Source organism: Helianthus annuus, chromosome 5 (assembly GCF_002127325.2).
Source record: "Helianthus annuus cultivar XRQ/B chromosome 5, HanXRQr2.0-SUNRISE, whole genome shotgun sequence".
NCBI lineage: Eukaryota > Viridiplantae > Streptophyta > Magnoliopsida > Asterales > Asteraceae > Helianthus > Helianthus annuus.
The window spans coordinates 166,298,615-166,312,356 of record NC_035437.2 but is presented as its reverse complement, the minus strand read 5'-3'; the positions used below and the strand labels follow the sequence as shown (position 1 = coordinate 166,312,356).

The 13,742-nt window shown below is 36.7% G+C and overlaps 1 long non-coding RNA gene across 1 annotated transcript; it reads right to left on the bottom strand.

Moving 5' to 3' along the window:
- Positions 1 to 9,664: 9,664 nt before the first annotated feature.
- On the bottom strand, positions 9,665 to 10,483 carry LOC110939338. Its single transcript, XR_002592179.2, has 3 exons — positions 10,395 to 10,483; positions 10,221 to 10,278; positions 9,665 to 10,092 (listed from the first exon to the last, which is right to left on the bottom strand). It is a non-coding gene; the product is annotated as an uncharacterized LOC110939338 (long non-coding RNA).
- Positions 10,484 to 13,742: the final 3,259 nt, after the last annotated feature.

Sequence of the window (13,742 nt, the reverse complement as noted above, 5' to 3'; positions counted from 1 at the left end):
ACTCTGGACCATTTTTTATTATTGAAAAAGCGGGAACAGTGGCGTATAAGCTGGATTTACCTGAAGAAGCTCAACTACATCCAGTCTTCCATGTGTCGCTGCTAAAGCTAACTCATGGTGATCACTCGATCATCCTTCCATTACCTGTTCAACCAAGGTTTTGTTACAGTCCAGCCGCCGTGATTGATAAAAGGTTAGTGAAAAAGAACAATCGGATGAGTATGGAGGTGCTGACTAAGTGGAATAACTTACCAGTTAGTACTGATGCCTCGTGGGAAAATTTGGAGGAGACGATGATTCAATTTCTAGAATTTCATTTTGACTATTGATTTTGTGGTCAAAATCAGTTGAAGGGAAGGGTATTGATATGGAACTAATAAGTGAGGGGCCTGTATTGTAAATAATGAATAGTTGAGGGGCGAGTTATGTCAAAAGTGATGTTAGGTAGTTAAGAGTTAGTTGATGATTGTGTACTTAAACAGAAGTTGTTAATGAAAGTAGTTAGTGTTGAGTGAGCTAATCTTCTTGTCTTTTCTCTCTAATCTCTCTCTAAAACAGTTTGTATCATCCCTTAATAAACATTATATAGGAATGTCAAGTGAAACGTGATAATCAATTAAAGAAAGGATCATGTTCCTGGAAATCTGCTCTGATACCACTATGTTGGTGGTAATTGATTAGATCAAAGTGCAGTGAATCGAGTATGAACAAGCATGGTAAAGCAAAGTGATGAATAGAGACGGTTTGTAGGAAATATTATAATTTCTTGGTGATGATCAAAGCGATTATCATCAATGTTATATACATATGCTGTGAATCGAGTATGAACAACCGTTTTGTTATATTGATTCAAAACTAACTACCATATAACCGTCACCCACTAATCCTAGATAATAATAAACATAAGTACCAATGTTACATAATAATTATATAGGGGAAGATTCAAATGAAAACCACTAGTTATCGCGAAAACTCGAAAATTAACTAAAAAGCCTAAAAAACATACCAATTTTTTTTTCATACCAATTTTCGCTATTTAAATTATATAAAAAAATTAAAAAAAAAATTGTAGTGTACATGTGTAATAGTACTACACATGTGAATTATTACACATGTGCACTACAAATTTTTTTTTTTTAAAAAGTTTTTTTATATATATAAAAACTAGCATTTTTTAATAAAAAATTGTAAAAAAAAAAACTTTTGGTGTGTTTTTTAGGTTTTTTTAGTTAGTTTTCGAGTTTTCGCAATAAAAGTGGTTTTCATTTGAACCATCCCCTAATTATATATATACCCTTATACAATTAGCAACTTGTGTTATGTCCATTTGTTTAAAAGTCACACCCTTTAATAACACAAAACACACACCCCTTCAAAAAGTTTCACCCTTTCATGTATTAAGGCACACCCTTCCACACACCCTTTTCACAGTTATATTATTATCTAGAGTAAACTGCCATTTTGGTCCCTGAGGTTTGGGTAGTTTTGCCATTTTAGTTCAAATCTCAATCCTTTTGCATCTGGGTCCCTGTGGTTTCAGTTTTGTTGCCATTTAGGTCCAAAAGTGAAATCAGCTCAAATTCCTCAAATTAAATCCTGATGTTTTGTCCTTTCCTCAGGGGTAATTTGGTCATTACAAGTATTATTTTAATAAATTATTAATTGAGTGGCCCCTACCCCCATCCCACCCTTCTTCTTCTTCTTCCCCACTCCTCACTGTTCTGTTAACAACCACCCACCACAACCCCCACTTTTTCTCTTCAACCATCAACCACCACCACCACCGCCTCTAATTTATGAAATATTTCACAAAACATGAAATATTATCAAACCCTAACTCTCCCTCTCTCATCAAACGATTGACGTCAGCCCCTCATCCCTCATTCGAAGCTTCCTGATCGTAGAGCATCACTGATTTATCCTGTCTTAAGGTTAGTGCCTTGTTTCGTTCATTGGATTATTACCAATACGTGATTTCGTGTGATGATGATCCTTGTGTGAGTATTTATAGTTAACCTAGAAGTATGCTTGATGATTATCGATGATCTAGAACTGTTGCACATAAACTGATGATGATTAGAGAATGTACATGGTTAATGTGGTTTGGATGTGACATGAAAACTAGAGTTTCAGTCATAGGATCGTAAATCTAGAATAAATGATTGCTCATGATATGAAATTATGGTTGGATTGGTGATTAGAGATTTGGGTTTTACAACTGATGATTTGTCAGTTAGCCTGATAATTCACATGGTAAGTTGTTAACTGTGGTTAATAAAATGATGAGTGTTGTAACTGTTATGTTTTGAACTGACTATTGAATTGTTGATGATTGTTCATAATTGGGTATATGATCCTGGTTATAAGTGTCGTTTGATCTGATTGGGGAAACTATCAAACTGTTAGTATCAATCACGAAACTGTAACTGTTGATGAAGCGACGAAGGACCTTCCCCGACGAAGAACGTAGTTCGATGAAGAATATAGTTCTTCGTCGACTAGTGTTTGACGAACCTCTGGGTTACTTCGTCGCATTCATTCTCACGAAGAATATAGTTCTTCGTCGTCTGGTGTTTGACGAACCACTAGATTCTTCGTCGCATTTATTCCCGGCGAAGAATAGACCTTCGTCAGAAGGATTCTTCGCCGTGAAGGCTAATGGTCAGACAGTGAAACAGATGTGATGAACATGATATTGGGTAGTTGGATTATAAAATTCTATCTGTTGCATGATACTAATGTTAACCAAAAATGAGGACCTTGACTTAACTTGTGTGAGTAGACAGTACATCTATAAATGTTGTTATGTGTCATGCACATGGGATGTAGACTTGTTTGAGAATTGAATACTTGTTATGTGATAAACTGTGATCTTAGCAGCCAATGCAATCTGTGAAAATACATGTACTGTTAAGTGATTGTTTTGCATACGAAACCCATACACTTCTTATGTGACTTTACAACGAACGTTATGGATCAATGGGTTGCATGATTAACAGTTACGACTCATATAAGGACGTGTGTCTTACTTGTATGCTACTTGTGTAACGTGTACGTTGGATACGTGATATATGTGAGCATTATACTGACTATTCTTAGTAACCATGGTAGGGTTTTGTTGACCAACTTGGAATGGGTAATATAACATACCGAGCAATCTAAGGTGAGTTCACTTCTCTTTAGCATGCGTCCCGGTGGGTGGGACAATCAGTTGGGTATTCCTGAGAGGAATAAGTCTTTGGGTAAATCAAATGGGTATTCCTGAGAGGAATAAGTCTTTCTGGGTAAAAACTGGAATGTTGGATAATACACTCATTTCCTAACACCTTAAGTCCCATCTTCTACCGAATAGTTACCTGAGAGGTAATGGGGTATTAGTTGATAGCACTATTAGGCTTGGCAACCTCACACCGTACCTGAGAGGACGGGCGTGAACTAATGACCTTAATCATGACCAATGCTTAGATAGGGGGCATTGGGGATGGCCAAAACAATCTGGAAGCCATCTTGTACGGTACTCGAGTTATTATCAACATTACTTTCGGAATTGTTATTAAACTGGAATAAACACTTGGTAACCAAACGTTTTCATAAAACTGTGAACTCACCAGCGTTGTCTGATACACTTGTTTGCATGCTCGCAGGTTATAGATACGTGTGATATGGAGCTTGATGTCTGGCAGGCTAGAGTGGTCATGGGTCGAGATACATGGAATCGCGAGACAAGTCTAATGGTTTTCATACATATGGTTTATGAAACACTTAACTAATGATTTATGCTTCTGCTGAACACGAAGAATTAGATTTAATGTTTTGTAACACTTTATGTTAATGAATGAAAGTTTTTATTTGAAATCTTGTTATGAGTTCAATGTGATTGGTGGCTAGATCCTGGTACGTCACACGCCTCGCGGGGGTTTCCGCATGTGGTATTTTGGGGGTGTAACAGATTGGTATCAGAGCCACTGGTTATAGTGAACTTGGTTTTAAAACGTTTTTATAAAACCAGACTATAACCGAATAAGTTCTGAATATGACCATGACACTCAGCTCCAGACTGCAAGGTTTGTCTCTCGTTTACTCATTGCACTGCATAACTAGTGGACACTTACATATGATATTGCATGTGATTGCCCGTTTAGCACAACAATATGAATTCACGTATTACTTGCATGTGTTGAGTGATTGATGGTGTGGTGATTCCCTAGACATTCATGACCCCCATTTTGTGATATCCTTGTTTTGCTACTCGAGTCTGAGGAACCACTTAATACGAGTTAGGAGGAACTGAGACGAGCATGCAAATCATATTATTATTGTGGGGGCACACATAATAATAATGTGGAGTGCATGTGAGTCCCAACAAGGCCTAACAAGTGTGAAAGGAGTTCCATTCCATTATTCGACCAAATGTGAAATACAACGACCCATAGGGGTCATAGCAATGACTGTCTCCTATTTGAATGTGGTCCTTTCACTTCCCTCTGAACCCTTACGAGTCTCGATGATATTGAGTGATACCTGAACACGTAACTGAACGTCTAGCGAGCCGTGTAGAAATGTTAGGTGTTAGTGCGAACGTCTTTGAGGCAGATGTCGAAACGTTAAATGTTTGGTCTATACTTTCTCACTTTTCTTGTTTACTTTGACGCCTCAAATTCAAAAGTATGGACACCTCTGTGATTCTATAACGATTTACCGTGCGCTATTCAATCGACTCGTAAGACCGATGGACAAGAAGATGAACGTGATGCATTACCAACCCTAGTGATAGGAGGACCCTGCTCTCTGACAACGAACATCAGTAGGTTGACTTCGATCGAGTCCCTAACCCTAGCAAGCAACGTCTGGGAACTAACTCTTACGAATCAATCGGGGCGTAAAACGCTGGAAACCGACTGGAATATGGGATGCGTCATTACTAGCGCCATGAGCAGTACCCTAGGACGTGACAAGAACAATAGGAAGGTGGACCCTAAGGGAAAAAGATCGCAAGGATCTGTTTTCAAGCAACAACATTAGGGGCAATGGCCATGGCGACAACAAGGTACTCGAAAATCATAACTTTCAGTATGGGAATGAAGGTGACTTTGACAAGGATTGGGCATTGTTAAGTCAAGACGCCAACAACCCAGGGAACAACGACAGTATTGGGAATCCTCGTAACAGTAACAACAAGACTGGAAGTGGTGCTCATGGAAGGGCATTTAGGATTGGCGTAGGCGACACACTACAAGAAAACTGGGTTTTTAGTACGCGCAAAAACGTCCTAAAATGCTATTTTATAGGACCTTTCATTTAATAGGACCAACGGTAAAAGCGTTTCATGTAAAGGGGTCATAATAAGTCCCGGAACTAAAAAAACGTCCTAACATCTCAAATAAGATTATGAAACCAATTTTATGGTCGCGTAATATGTCTTTGAACATCCAAAATAGTGTCCTAATAAAAACATAATAGGACACTTTTATGATGTTCTAACATGTGCGTACATACTTTTAATCTTTTGATACACTTACAAGCGTCCTTAGAAATTAATTGATAGGACCCTTATGATGTAACATTATAGCTAATTTAGTACCAATAAAAGGGTCCTAATATACCAAATTAGATCATGAAACCAATTTTATGGTCGCATAATATGTCTATAGACAACTTGAATAGCGTCCTAAAAAGAACATATTAGGACACTTTTACAATCACTACAAAAACTTGCCATCTAGTGGCACACAAAAAGTGCCACAAAAAAACCAAAAAATGCCACTAAAGACCATTGTTGGAATGGGCGGCACCCAAAAATAGTGCCACTAGAAGCGGTGACTAATCGCTTTGCCTCTGTTCTGTTTAACCCTGATGCCTCTTGAAGACAGACACATTATAGAAGTGCTGATCGCAAGCCAATTGAAGTCTCACACGTTTACCTAAGGTGCAACTCAATCTTGTAGGTCACGAGTTCGACATTAACCTTCCTCCTTGCTACTGTTAGAAGCTTTGGTGTAGTCGATAGTATACACACGGAATCGTTAAACGTTGAATCTTTATTGTGTAAATTCTCTCGCTCGCTTTGTGTCGTAGCTTGGATTTCGTACTCGCTACGGCATTCGAAACAAGAAATCATGTTCGTCCGATGATCCGTATCGCGACCAACAGTTTCACACGTTAAATCATTATTGAGAAGTGGTGATCGGAAAAGGTAATTAGTAAAACATCAATAAAGAAATAGGTTAACATCATAGTGAGTTTCTATATAAAAATTTGTCTTGAATTCGTTTTTTTTTTCCTTTTTAGATTTTGAAGAGCTTAGGTGTTTGATAAGGTGTAGAAGAATGTGAAAGTAATTCATTCACGGCGCAACAGGATAAAATATTCTTGCCCTAATCATGTTTACTTTTCTTTAATAAGTGGAAATTCTGGTGGAACCAAACTATTTCAATCAAAAGAGCCACAAGTTAGAGTTAATACCAAAATCTTCATTTGTTTCTTATAGTGTTTGTCTTCTTCAATATCCTAGAAAATCAAGAAGCTTAATCTATAGTTGATAAAACTGGTGATAAACTATAAGTCAATTACATTCCTACAAGCCGAGCTTCGAAGAAAGTTGTATAATTATGTTGGCCAGTAGAGGCATTCCTTCATTACTTATGTACTTAAGTAATTGAGAAAGAGATCACCGTACGCATTTGTTTACATATCTTCTATTGTTAATGATAAATCTTTTATGTCAAGCATAACATTGGTTTTATAGAATTTTATATAGACATGATGAACTACAATGTAATTAGTACAACCTTGCTAAAATAATAATGTAACAATAGTGTGAGTTTCTGTATAGCAATTATTCTTGAAGAGTTCCTTTCTTTGAACTTATGCAGTATAGAAGTGGGTAAGTAATTCACCTCGTGCAACATAATAACACATTCCTACCCTAATAACATATTTAGTTTCCTTTTATAAGTGCAAATTCCCGTGTAAACAAAATATTTCAACCAAAAAAAACAACTTAAAGTTGATACAAGAATTTCATAGTGTTTGTCATCTTCAACATTCCTTCCTGTAAGTAAAGAAGCTATATAATTGGTAAAAAGAACCGTGAATATACAATTAAATTCCAATAAAACGAGCTTTGAAAAATGTTTTATAGTTCCTCCATACTACAATTAGCCAAGAGGCTTTCCTGGGCTGATTTTTTTCTTCTTAAGGCGAATGAAAAGGAATACTCCATACACATTTGTTTACATATCCTTTAATGCTAAGCACACCATTGATTTTATAAAATTTGATAGAGACATTCGCTAAAGAAATATTGTAACAATCGTGTGAGTTTCTTCATATTTATTTATCTTGAAGGAGTTCCTTTCTTCAATGTTTTGAAGCACAAAGAAGTGTTTGGTAAGATGTACAGGAATGGTAAACTAATTTACGGAGTTCAACATAATAGCATATTCTTACCCTAATAACACATTTAATTACCTTTATAAGCTGAAATTCTTATCGAAACAACGTGTTTCAACCAAAAATAACAACTTAGAGTTAATACCAAAATCTTCAGTTGTTTCTCATACTATTTGTCATCTTCAACATCTTTGAATACCAAAAAGCTATATAAATGATAGAAGTAGTGAATATACTATACAATTCAATTAGATTCTTATTATTCGAAGTAAGTGAGGCTTTCCTCGGCTCCTTTTTGTTCTTCATGAGGCGATTTAAAAAACATTAAATTTTTCACTTTATGTGCAAGAGTTTAACATAATGTACATGCATTCAAGGAAATACCCCTTTTAGGTAACAAAAAAGACAAATTCCCCTGAACTAAGGGAGAAAAATGGAAAGAGTTAACAAGTCGGATGTCAAACTTTTTGGATCCTGATGCATAAAAACAAACCTTTGGACGAAAGTAGCGGACGAAAAGGACATTTTACTCTATATTTAATAGATTAATTATTGCCTGATCTGCTGATCATTTGATTGTGATACAGGTCTTCCTTCACTTGTGGCTTTTCCTTCAATCTATTTACTTGCAGCAAAAATTCAGCATTGCCTTATCATCTTTACTCACCTCATCACTTACGTATAATTCTTCTTTATGCACCATCACCTTAACTTTCACAGAAGATGAAAACCCTAGTTTCAATCAAAGCTTTACAATTTTCACCTGGACGTACAACGTCCTTCCTGTTGCACCACCACACCATCTTTTTCATCTTAAATATTTCTCCATTTCTTCCTGCTTTTTTTCCCAAACAATTCACTATCGCCTTTTTCTGCAACTCAACATTCAACACAAAACAGGGAAGAAAGGGAGAAATATTTAAAAGAAAAAGATGGGGTTGTGGTGATCAAGGAAGAAGTTGCATGTTCGGGTGAAGATTGTAATGCTTTGATTGAAACTAGGGTTTTAACTTCTGTGAAAGTTTAGGTAATGGCGAATAAAGAAGAATTAGACACAAGTGATGAGGTAAGTAAAGAAAATCTTTAAGGTAATGTTGTAATTGCTGCTGCAAGCTAGTGAATCCAATTGTGATACTGCTGTAATAGATATCAAGGAGTTCGAAGAAAGAGATTTGACTGAGCAGCGTGGCTAATGCATCAGTAGCCGTCGTAAAACTTCTCAGCAACAGCAATTTCATAACTGATCAACGGTTGCAAAATATGGCTGAGAAGCATTTGTTCGTAACGCAAATAATCAGGTCAACAGCTACGCTGTTGACATCTGTAATGTGCTGAAGTTGGGTTTGCAAGAATATTTTTAGATCACATTGTGTTGATTCTGATGATGGTATATTTTTGAATTGCTTGATCAAAACATGGATTTAGTAGCTATATCAAAAGCATAGAGTGGGTCGTTGGATTTAAGAAGGGATATGGCATTTTTGTTCGAAGACCTAAGGCTGTTTTATCTCAATGAATATGATCATCTTGGTTTCTATCTGACTTATGTGAGGTAGGGAACATTACTGTTTTTGCAAGCCACTGCAGAGTAAGCTCATGAGAACAGATGTAGCGTATTCTAAATTTCAATTCAATGCAAATGACACTAAGCTATGGGTTACAATAGTCAAACATAATCACTCACTACATGAAGACCTGTTCAGGTTCTTTATTTTTAGCAGCAAATGGCAATGAACAAAATTCGTTGTAAATGAGGATCAAACATCACTTGTGAAGCAGCATCAGCAAACTTTGTTTACTTTGATAGTATTAACCTTTAATTTTAGCGGCATATAAATTCGGTTAACAATCGGTCACGTGTACTGCAAATATGGCCCATTGAAAACAGGGGTGTAACACGTTAAACATTATATGTATTATGAAATTGAAAAAAAAAAAATGAATCATTGACAATCATTCATTACTTTTGGCATTTAACATCTAGTGGTAGACAAAGCAATTATAACTAATTTTTTATGTAAGTTTTTTTTGTTTTAGGATTAAAAAAATTGCTTCCTGATAGTAAATTAATTTGGTTTCAGTTTTTTATATTTATCTTTAGTTTTTAAAAATTTTGAGAGTTCAATTTGTTTTAGTTTTTTACTAAAATGTATTTTTTTTTAAATTAAATTACATTTGAACTCTTCAAAACTAATATGAACACAAATTGAAAATGTCATTACAAAACTAATAAAAGGTAAAAATTAATCATAAAAAAGAGTAGATAATTAGCTTTTTCCGTTACCAATCTGACGATTAAAAAAACTATCATAAATCCTTAATCCACAAAGATACAAAAATATCTTTCATACAAAAAAAAAAAAGATAACTACAACTTTTATAAATAATCTTCAGGATTCATTTATGAGCTTGCTAATACACTAAAACTTAGAAAAACGTCGTTGCAGCTGTTGTGATTCATTTGTGTGAGACTCCTCCTAAAGTGTGAGAAAAACTTCATCAACGTTTTGATTTGCACATTTGCAGGGCATTAGGACTCCTGCTCCTCCAAAGTCTCTAACTTGGTCTTTACTTCTTAAGCACTTTGATGCAGGTCTTGAAACCTTACTGTGCCATTTAGAAGCCGAGAGTCCTTTGCATACGGCAACAATGGAATCTCAGACTAATCACATGAGCACGATGAGATGAAGACCCAAGGCCCTAAAAATGAAATAACATATTAGTTCAAGCTTTTCTTAAAATCTAAAAAAGAAAACGTCCTTCATTTGCAACAGATCTAAGGAGTAGTTAGCAAATATGAATCCAGAACTTAATTGATTAAAAGTTACCTGTGATGATATTGTCTTCCGAAATCCCATAAACAGTCAACGATTGTTCTTCAACACCCTGCATGATGATACCCATTCTAAGTCATGAAATAAAACCAGAACGAGTTTTGATCACAATACGACTACTCGTAAACAGATAAAAAGAGAAAGAATTTAAGATCAAAAACCACTCACCAATGAATTTGGCATATCGGGAGGCCTGACTTGATCAATCACAGAGGATAAAGAAGCAACCATCTGTTATAGTCTGACGGCTGTGTGAATATTATAAATCTGACAAACGAATAAGAGGAGATGGTTGGGTTTTATAGCCGGTTACCCTAGAAAGTTTTCATTCTACCCCCTCCCATTTGTTTATTTCTACAAATCTTATTGTTCATATCTTTAATTAGTAATTTTATATCCTATTTTTTCACCTTATTGTCTTTCTGTAGGTGGATGAAACATCCTGCAAGTACTTTTGGCAAATCAAGTTTCACGGGTCAAGTTATTCTACAAAGGCTTCTAATTATAAGAAGTGTAAGAAGGATTTATAGAGTGACAAGTGTCTAATAACCTAAAACTAAACTCACTACATCACCACCAAAAACCTAAACACCCACCCTCACCCCCACCCCCACCCTCTCGGCAAAAAAAAAAAAAAAAAAAAAAAAAAAAAAAAATTTAGGGTGGGTGATGTGGGGGGGGGGGGTTTAGGTTTTTGGTGGTGGTGGATGTTTAAGTTTTTTTTTGTAGTGGGGTTTTTTTGTGTAGTGGGTTTTTTTAGGTTATTGGACACTTGTCACTCTATAAATTCTTCTTACACTTCTTACAATTAGGATCCTCTGTATTTGATCCTAATCCCAAGTTTCACTATCCAGTCTTGCCCAAGACATATATTATATTACATCATATTAGATCATATCATATTAGATCATATCATATTACATCACATTATAGAATATTACATCACATTACATTATACAATGTTGGCTTCAAATAATTGTTACATAAAATTTAGGAAACATTAATAGTTACACTACTTTTTTTTGAACGGCGAGAATTCTATGATTATAAAACAAGGGCCAGCAAGCTGTAAAACCTAAAAGTACAAGAAAATAAACAAACAAAATGTAGCCGAACTAATACAAAATAAAAACTACAAACTTCATTTTATGATATCTCTAATATTGAAATCCTTCCACCTCTCCCATACTAAGTTCTTCATTTTTGCTCTTTCTTTTATCCAAAGATACGACAGTTCTTTAATTCCATCTATTATATTTGATACCGATCCCACCTTCCTATTAAATTCCACCTCATTTCTCGACTTCCAAATTTGCCACAAGGTTGTCATAACAATAGCTTTTATTACGTTCTTCCATTCCTTCGAACTATTGAACTCATCTATACTTTCAAAAATTTCCTCGCTTGATTCATAATTCACTTGCACCGGTAGTTTTAGCCACATCAAGACATTCCACCAAATTGCCCGGGACTTCAAACAACTTAAAAGTAGATGTCTCACCGACTCCTCTTCTTTCTTACATCTTCATAATTACACTACTGGAAAGCTTCTTTGAAGCTTCACTATCCCTGGGATTGGCTTTAGCCTTTCCTGTCTAGATTAGGTGGAAGGCAAAGCAGCTCTATTTATTTCCGTCCCATACGTTTTATTTTTTACATGTTGATTCAAATGATGGGTTCTAATATAAATTGACATGGCATGTCCGATATCATAATTGACATGACTCACTTAGCATGGGTAACTAATAATACAAATGATTAACATGATAAACGAATTAAAAGTTACCAAAACATATAATGCATAAGAACAACATATAACATTCTTAAAAGAAAATTCCGTAAAACTACATTGATAACCATGCATGTCTTAAACGTCATGTCAACATGTCACACAATTACTTAAATGGGTTGCGTGTCATAAACGGGTTAATCTGTATAAACATATTTTTAATTGTGTTATTTGTAGTAATCCGTTCGTGTAAAATAAATAAAATAATTTATTAACTTGAAATACTAGAATAATAACAGAATTACAACTGAAAAATAAATACAATTACAACTAAAAAGGGAAAAACTAGATCAGAAAACTCGAATAGACGAAACTGTTCTTGGCTGAGGATCGTGTTAGACACGGGTCCCTTAAAACAAATTTCGTGTCTCCCAGGAGAACACGTTTGTTTCCAGGATACAACAGCCGCAAGCAGTTGCACTGCCGGTCTTGACTCCAACCCGAAGGTGTACCTCGAAAGCTTGAAAGAAAGTGAAGAAAATCTGCAGTTAGAAGATTGTAGAGAGCTTGTGAATTTCGGTGTGTGGAATCTGCCATAGGAACCTCCTATTTATACTGCAGGTCTTGAAGAAACTGAAAAACGAATTAAATGGGTGAATTAAATTGCATTAAACGTCTTTAATGCACTTTAATTCGTCATTTAATTCTCAGTCAAACGCATTAACTTCGTCAGTTTCAAATGCTGAATGTAACTGCACTAGCATTAACTGCAGCAGGAAGCTTCCGCGCATGCGCGCGCAAGACACACTGCCGCGCGCACAGGTCTGCAACCTCACGCTCGGTGCGTCCACTTGACTCACTGCCATGCGCGCGTGCGCCATACTCACTCAGGTCCATGCGCGCATGAGCGCGCGCCACGTCACCTGTGAGCCTATACGAGCGCGCCACACAGTCGCGCCGTATTGGCTCACTCTGGTGCGCCGCGCACGACACAGCAGGACCCATGCACCATGCGCGCAACCGCGCGCCTCCGTGCCAGGTGTACTCACGCGCGCATGCGCATGACTGCCAAGTCATGCGCCGCATCACCTACCACTTGGTCCTTGCAACCCTTGTGCTCCACCACGCGCGCGCGGTTAAAAATACAAAGGCGGCTCTCAAGCGGCTCGCGGCGATGCGAGCGTGCGAAGTGCAAAGTGCGCCATCAAAGCGCCACATTGCGCCTCATCGCCCACGCCGCGCGCGCGAGCGTGTGCGAGTGCGAATGCGAGTTAGGGTGCTCCGCACCTTTCGCGAGGACACTAGTGTGTGCTTCCATGAAACAATAAGGATGGAGAGATCCTACTTAAATACCCCTTTAAGTTCCATCTCTCATCCTATGTGGGACAAGGTGCCACTTTCCCACTTATTTCAGCATTCAAGTTTCAAACACCAAACTTTGAGCATCGATATCTCATTCATCTTAGCTCCGTTTTGGACATGGTTTAGTTCGTTGCGAAGCCCTTCCAACGTAGAACACAAACCCACAAATAAATACATAAAACCCACTCATTTTATTATATTTATTTTTAGTCCAAAATTAGGAAAAAATCATTTTCCTAACAAAATTTCCAACAATCCCCCACATGAATAGAAATCGATTTATCAAGTTTCAACGATACACGTTCAACAGTTGAGCATTGCAAGATAGGTAGGTGTAACCTTTGAACCTCCTTTTGTGAAGCATACTTAGCCTCCTAGGGTCTTGTAGACGCGGTGTCCTTGAACAATCCCCCATTTATGTAGGC